Raw genomic sequence first — 8,136 nt, 5'->3', positions numbered from 1 at the left:
CATCGCCTGAGCCCGGGTTGCCTCCTGCTGGGCCGCTGTGGCTTGCACCAGTGCTCTCACCACCTCCTCCATGGTGGTACAAACAAAAACCCAAAACCAAAAACCCCAGTGCATTTTTTTTTTTTTTTTTAGTAAAAACCTCTTTGTTCTGCCACGCTGTGAACAATCACAATCCCACTCCTGACACCAGTTGTGGCAGAGCTCTGACCTTGCCCCCGCGGGTCCTGCGCATCTAGGCAGTATATGCTAGCCTCAGTGGCTCACTGTGACCCTCCATGTAGCCCTTCTCTCTCTAGGGCCAGGGTTACAGTCTACTGAGCCCTTTTCATCATAGGCCAGCAAGGAGGTTGGTGAGAGAACTCCCACAGTCTCTGTTGTCCCTAGGGGCTTGTTTTAGAACAGTTTAGCCTCCTGTCCTGACAGGGGCCTGACTTCCCCTCCCAGGAGGTGATCCTGTAGTGGTGGGTTGGGGGGAACCCGGGCCCGCCCTCTACTCCGGGTTCCGGCCCAGCAACCTTAATGGTAGCAGCTGTTGGCAGCCAACCTTTCACTGTCAGAGTTGCTACATTTCCCTGGGCCACTTCCCCACAGCTCTCCTGCTTCTCCCTTCTTCACCCTTACTTTAGGGCTCCCTTATCAATAACTTGAGGGTGTCTTCATTAACCAGCCCTTCAGCCGCACTGCCTCACTTCTGGCTCTCCTCTGCCTGACTGGAGTGAGCCCTTTTTATAGTATCAGCGGGGCCTTAATTAGAGTGAGGTGGTCACATTAGCTTAATGGCCTCACCTGACTCTTTGCAGGTTAATTGGAGTCAGGTGTTCATTAGCCTGGAGCAGCCCCTGCTCTGGTCAGTCAGGGAACAGAAAACTGTTAATCCAGTGGCCAGTATATCTGCTATTCTGCTGTACCCAACTGGCCTGGGTCTATCACATATAGTATTGCCACCCTTCTGTTCTGCTGCTGCTGGTGGGGTGCTGCCTTCAGAGCTGGGTGCCTGGCCAACAGCCACCGCTCTCTGGCCACCCAGCTGTGAAGGCAGCGCAGAAGTAAGGGTGGCAACACCACAAGCCCCCCTAAAACAACACTGTGACCCCCCTTCAACTCCCTTTTGGGCCAGGACTCCCAATTTGAGAAATATTGGTCTCCCCTGTGAAATCTGTATACTATAGGGTAAAAGCACACAAAAGACCAGATTTCACAGTCTGTGACGTGTTTTTCATGGCTGTGAATTTGGTAGGTCCCTACTGATACACATCTGCCCTCCAGATGGGTTTGAAACGTCTGGTAAGCAAGGCAAACAGCATGTAGTTCCCTGACATTGATGTGCAGCGCAAGTTCTGCTTGGGACCACAGACCTTGAGTCCCAAGTCTTGCTAGGTGCACCCCCCAACCCATTGCTGATGCATCCGTTACTAGAGACAGCGAAGGTTGGGGCCCAGAGAAGGGCACTCCCGCACACACCACTTGCAGGTCGAGCCACCACAGGAAGGACTTGATAACTGGAGGAGTGAGTTTGACCAACTTGTCCAGGTGGTCTCGGTTCAGCCTGTATACCGAGGCTAGCCAAGCCTGAAGGGGATGGAGCCACAGCCAGGCATGCTGTACTACACACCTACAAGCAGCCATATGGCCAAGCAGCTTCAGGCAATTTTGCGCCGGAATAGTGGGGTATTGCCTGAGTTCCTGTATGATGGCACCCATGGCGAGAAAGCATGTTTCCGGAAGGAATGCCCTGGCTTGACCGGAGTCTAGGGGAGCTCCAATGAATTTGATCCTCTGAGTAAGGGTTAGGACTGATTTTGCCACATTCAGTATCAGGCCAAGCCTGTCGAACGTCACCCGAACCAGGTCCACATGGTCCTCCACTTGGGCCCTGGAGCGGCCCTTGATTAGCCAGTCGTCTAGGTATGGGAATACTTGCACCTGCCACTTCCGCAGGAAGGTGGCTACAACCAACATGCACTTGGTGAACACCCGAGGGGCCGCCGGGAGGCCGAAGGGGAGAACTGTAAACTGATAGTGGGTTTTCTTGACCACAAAGCAGAGAAACCATCTGTGGGATGGGACTATGGACACATGAAAGTACGTGTCCTTCAAGTCAAGGGCAGCATACCAGTAATCCAGATCCAGGGAGGGGATAATGGAAGCCAGAGAAACCATGCAGAACTTCAGCTTCTTCATTAATCTGTTGAGGTTTTGCAGGTCTAAAATGGGTCTGAGCCCACCCTTGGCCTTCGGGATTAGGAAATACCAGGAATAGAACCCCCTACCCCTGAACTCCGGAGGGATCTGCTCTACCGCCCCAAGTTGTAGGAATGTTTGCACCTCCTGCATGAGAAGTTGCTCGTGAGAAGGGTCCCTGAAGAGGGATGGGAATGGTGAGTGGGAAGGAGGGAGGGAACAGAATTGGAGAGAATATCCCAATTCTACCATGCTCAAGACCAGTGGTCTGAGGTGATTTGTGCCCAGGCATGGTAGAAATGGGATAGACGATTCACGAAGGGAGGGGAATTGGTCCGGAATTGCCCTTGCATTTCCTTTTCATTGGCAGCTACCACAACCAATGTGCCCGGCTGAAGGTGTGTGAAAACGTACTCATACCCCTTTGAAGGCACAAAATACTTCCTTTCCACCCCTTTGGTCATGGGGGAGGGAGAAAGAGAGGCGGGTGTTTGTCACAACACTTTAATAGTGTTCTGGAGGGTCTTAATGAGGAGCAAAGCTACCCTCGAGGGACCTTCAGGCTGGCCCCAATGCCAGTTCCTGCTGTGCCCTCTGGGCACCAAGGCCGGCACCCATCTCGTGGCCTCGAGAAGGTTCCTGGGCTACAGATCATGATGGAGGGGACCAGGCCTTGGATACATCTGACACCTATCTGGACCCCAGCCCTTGGGCTTGGTGATAGGCCCACGGGGTCCATAAGGGCCATTGAGCCAGTGCCTGCCACTCGAGTGGCCACAGCATCATAGGCAATGGCAGCCCCTCCTGTCTGGAGCAGTGCCGGCTCCACCTAGATGCGTACACTTCTGAGTCCAACCTCAGCGACAAAGGCAGTACGGAGCGAGATGGTGTGGGGGAAGGGTGCCGAGGTGAGGGCGGGCGGTGCTGCATCATCGCTGGCTTTCCCTGGACTGCTGGACTGCGCTGTCATTGCTGGCTGCCTCAAAGGGATCTGGAGTGGAGGGAAGGTCCAACTCCTCCACCTGACACTCTCGCACTGGGGATTCCGCAAGAACCGGACTCGACAGACCTCCCTGTGAGGCTGGAGTCGATGGTGCCAGCTGAGTAGGAGCTGGAGCAGGGTGTCTCGGTGCCTCCTTGCTCTGCTGCTCTAATGGGAGAGTGAACTCTGTCGGTCGTCTTCTTGTGCGGCACCGGTGAATGGGAGTGGTGCCAGGCACTTGCACCGGAGGAGGTCTTTCATGCTGGGGAGTGGCGGTGCCAACAGTCTCTGGAGTCTGAGTGCTTTCTCGGCGCTGCAGCCTCTCTTACGAAGGCTGGTGCGCTCCGCACCGAGGTGCTAGGCTTGGGGTCGGACACCGCCTGTGCTGGTGGGGACGAAAGGCTGACTCCATGAGGAGCAATTTTAGCTTAAAGTCCCTCTCCTTCATAGTCCTTGGGTGGAAGTCTCTGCAGATTTTGCACTTCTCAGTCTGATGGGCTTCCCCCAAACACTTTAAACAGGAGTCATGTGGGTCTCCCTTTGGCATAGGCTTCAGACAGGACCCGCAAGGTTTGAACCCCTGAGACCAAGGCATGCCCTGGTCCCCGGGAGGGGGAGAACGTGGTGGTGGGGGGAAACCCCCAACTAAAACTTATCTTAACTAACTATGGCCTAGTGAAAACTAAGTTTAACTATTTACAGATACAACACGGGAAAGTCCACTAGGGGATCGCTTGCCGTAGCAAGAGAAGAGAGCTGCTCCAACGACTGTCACTGGTGGTAAGAAGGAACTGAAGAAGTGGTGGGTTGGCAGGGAGCTATATACACTGCCGTGAAGGCACGACTCCAGGGGGCTGCACAGCCGAACCGACAGGTACTGCTAGGGGGAAACCCTCTTACAACTGTGCGAGCAGCATGCGCACGCCTACTTGGAATTGACATGAGCAAGCACTCGAAGAACCACCTTCCTTATGAAAGTTCTGTCAAAACTAATATGTTCACACAAAAAGTTTTGGTTTCAATGAACTGACATTTTCTGACAAAAAAAATCATTTCACTGAAACATTGCCAACCACTTCTAGCATAAAAAAATCCACTCAACCTGCTTTAGGGATAGAGAGGGTGACAGACTGAAACAAAAGCTCAGTGGTTTGAGCATTGGCCTGCTAAACCCAGGGTTGTGAGCTCAATCCTTAAGGGGACCATTTAGGGAACTGGGGTAAAAATCTGTCTGAGGATTGGTCCTGCTTTGAGCAGGGGGTTGGACTAGATGACCTCCTGAGGTCCCTTCAAACCCTAATATTCTATGATTCTAAAAGCAAATGGACATTGAAACTTTAGACACATGGATTATGGTCCACAGCATTGCCTTAATGTGTGCTGTAGTATTACTGAAGTGGGTACCCAAAGATTAAGTAAAAGGAGCAATAGGGATCCACTCCCAATAATAAATAGGCATGTTGGTTTGTGACTGACTGACTGTGTGACAAGTCACTTCACCTTTCTCAGCCTTAGTTTCTCCCGCTGTCAAATAAGGATAACAATCCTCTCCTGCCAACCTCATGGTGGTAGGAGCTGTGAGGATCCATTTGAGTGTCAATAGTAGCAGTGCATTGTATGAGGTGTCCTATCACGTTGAGTCATACCAGATGACATAATATAATATCTGAACTATTCTAATTTATTTGTATTTTATTATTTTGAAATTGTTAAGAGCAGCAACTACTTAGCACAGCCTGAAAAAAAAAGAAAACCCGGAGATATACCTATCTCATAAAACTAGAAGGGACCCCAAAAGGTCATTGAGTCCAGCCTCCTGCTTTCACTAGCAGGACCAAGTACTGATTTTGCCCCAGATTCCTAAGTGGCCCCTTCAAGGATTGAACTCACAACCCTGGGTTTAAGCAGGCCAATGCTCAAACCACTGAGCTATCCCTCCCTGAAGCACCTTATCTAAATTTTCTAGATCAAAATGCCTCTTCTTTGTGTAGGACGAGACAATTTAACACTTTGTGACAAACAGATGAGCCAACAAGGAGTGTTGGAGAAACAGAAAGTTAGGTGATGTGACAAAGGGGGTCCTCTCAATAGTGACACCTTACCCTCCCCCCCCTATTTTGAAGAAGAGGTTGAGATACAGTGTGTAAAGGCATGGAGACACTGATATGTATTGGGGGAGGGATAAAAACATTGTAAATAAACTACTGTAGTCGTGGCACGGTTGTCCCTCCCCCTCTGGGTCGGAGGGAGGCCACACCGCCTCACTAAGTTGTCGGGCCGCTGCCTAGTGTCAGGGGAATTAGCGTTAGGCGTAGTGTCTCAACTGGGCTAACAGGCTAAGCAGCCAAGCACCTATAGCCCTCGAGCCGTGCATGCAGAGACCATGCACAGCTTAGCGTATGGTCTCTGGGTCCTTGTGGCAGGGTTCAGAGTCCATATAGGAGACTAGTAGCTCCGGGCCCTTCAGCCAAGGGCGCAGCACACACAGTGGTCAATTCGCTCTGGTCTCTGGAGGCAGAGACAGAGCAAGACCTGCAGTCAGTTAGTTCTGGGCTCTAGTTGTAGGGCCAGAGCAAGCCCAAGAGTCAATCAGCCCTGGTCTCTCGGTGCAGAGACAGAACAAGCCAGCAGTCACCCTACTCCACCGGACCCCAACCTACTGCCCTAACAGTGGCAGAGTGGTCCACCACTGGGTCAGCGGGGATCCCAACCACAACACGCTGGTTGTGCCTCACGCAAAGCTGCTGCCAGACCAAGGTCGGCTGCCCCTGGACCACTCTCCCCTCCCCTCAGGGTGTAATAGAACAGCAGGGTGTCCTCCGCCTCCTCTAGGTAGGTGGCCTGTGGCAGTCCTGGGTTCAGCAGCAAGGTCAGCATCCAGGAGTGAGCAGGGTCTGTCTGCCTTCTTCAGTGTCTTGGTCCTAACTCAGCGGGAGACCCCGCCCTTTATACTTCCTGTCCCAGTGACGTACTTCCGGCGGAGGAATGAGGCAGGCCTGGCTCTGCCCACTTAGGCACAAAGGGGGTTCCTCCCTGTCTCGGTCAGAGGGAGGCCACACTGCCTCACTACAACTACACAATGGCCTTTATTATGAGCAAGAAAGTCTTAGAGCAGGGGTAGGCAAACTTTTTGGCCTGAGGGCCATATTGGGGAATAGAAATTGTATGGCGGGCCATGAATGATCACAAAATTGGGGTTGGTGTGTGGGAGGGGGTGAGGGCTCTGTTTGGGGGCGCAGGCTCTGGGGATCATAGAATATCAGGGTTGGAAGGGACCTCAGGAGGTCATCTAGTCCAACCCCCTACTCAAAGCAGGACCAATCCCCAACTAAATCATCCCAGCCAGGGCGTTGTCAAGCCTGACCTTAAAAACTGCTAAGGAAGGAGATTCCACCACCTCCCTAGGTAACCCATTCCAGTGCTTCACCACTCTCCTAGTGAAAAAGTTTTTCAAATATCCAACCTAAACCTCCCCCACTGCAACTTGAGACCATTGCTCCTTGTTCTGTCAGCTGCTACCAGATCCATCCTCTTTGGAACCCCCTTTCAGGTAGTTGAAAGCAGCTATCAAATCCCCCCTCATTCTTCTCTTCCGCAGACTAAATAGTCCCAGTTCCCTCAGCCTCTCCTCATAAGTCATGTGCTCCAGACCCCTAATAATTTTCATTGGCCTCCGCTGGACTCTCTCCAATTTTTCCACATTCTTCTTGTAGTGTGGGGCCCAAAACTGGACACAGTACTCCAGATGAGGCCTCACCAATGCCGAATAGAGGGGAATGATCACGTCCCTCGATCTGCTGGCAATTCTCCTACTTATACAGCCCAAAATGCCGTTAGCCTTCTTGGCAACAAGGGCACACTTGACTCATATCCAGCTTATCATCCACTGTAACCCTTAGGTCCTTTTCTGCAGAACTGCTGCCTAACCACTTGGTCCCTAGTCTGTAGCAGTGCATGGGATTCTTCCATCCTAAGTGCAGGACTCTGCACTTGTCCTTGTTGAACCTCATCAGATTTCTTTTGGCCCAATCCTCTAATTTGTCTAGATTCCTCTGTATCCTATCCCTACCCTCCAGCGTATCTACCACTCCTCCCAGTTTAGTGTCATCTGCAAACTTGCTGAGGGTGCAATCCACGCCATCCTCCAAATCATTAAATGAAGATTTGAACAAAACTGGCACCAGGACCGACCCCTAGGACACTCCGCTTGATACTGGCTGCCAACTAGACATGGAGCCATTGATCACTACCTGTTGAGCCCAATGATCTAGACAGCTTTCTATCCACTTTATAGTCCATTCATCCAGCCCAGACTTCTTTAACTTGCTGGCAAGAATACTGTGAGAGACTATTTCAAAAGCTTTGCTAAAGTCAAGGAATAACATATCCTCTCATCCAGTTATCTTGTCATAGAAGGAAATTAGGTTAGTCAGGCATGAGGAGAAGTTTGGGGTGTAGGAGGGTGCTCTGGGCTGGGACCGAGGGGTTCGGAGGGCAGGACAGGGATCAGGGCTGGGGCAGTGGGTTGGGGAGAGGCTATGGGGTTCAGGCTCCGAGCGGCGCTTACCTCAAGCGGCTCCCGGAAGCAGTGGCATGTCTCTTCTCCGACTCCTATGCGTGGAGCGGCCCCCGACTCTGCGCTCCAGAGCGGGGCCATTCTGCAGTTTCCAGGAACAGTGTGGTGCGGCCCCCGACCTGGCGCCCAAGCTGGAGCGCCAGAGTGGGACCGAGCCACGTGGTGCGGCCCCCAACCCGGTGCCACAGCTGGAGCGCCAGAGCAGGGCAAGCCTCAGACTCTGCTCCCCAGTGGGAGCTTGTGGGGCGGCTTAAAACGGCTTGCAGGCCAGATCGTAGTTTGCCCACCCCTGTCTTAGAGCAGTCTGTGTTCATGAAAGATGTGGGGGTGTGGCATCCTGCCCCATCACAATCATACAGTGCACAATTACTGGTCAGCCATGAACCCTCCAATTTCC

The sequence above is a fragment of the Terrapene carolina genome, unplaced genomic scaffold (genome assembly GCF_002925995.2).
Source record: "Terrapene carolina triunguis isolate 2854851 unplaced genomic scaffold, T_m_triunguis-2.0 Scaffold740, whole genome shotgun sequence".
NCBI classification, from domain to species: domain Eukaryota; kingdom Metazoa; phylum Chordata; order Testudines; family Emydidae; genus Terrapene; species Terrapene triunguis.
This window is presented reverse-complemented; position numbering follows the sequence as displayed.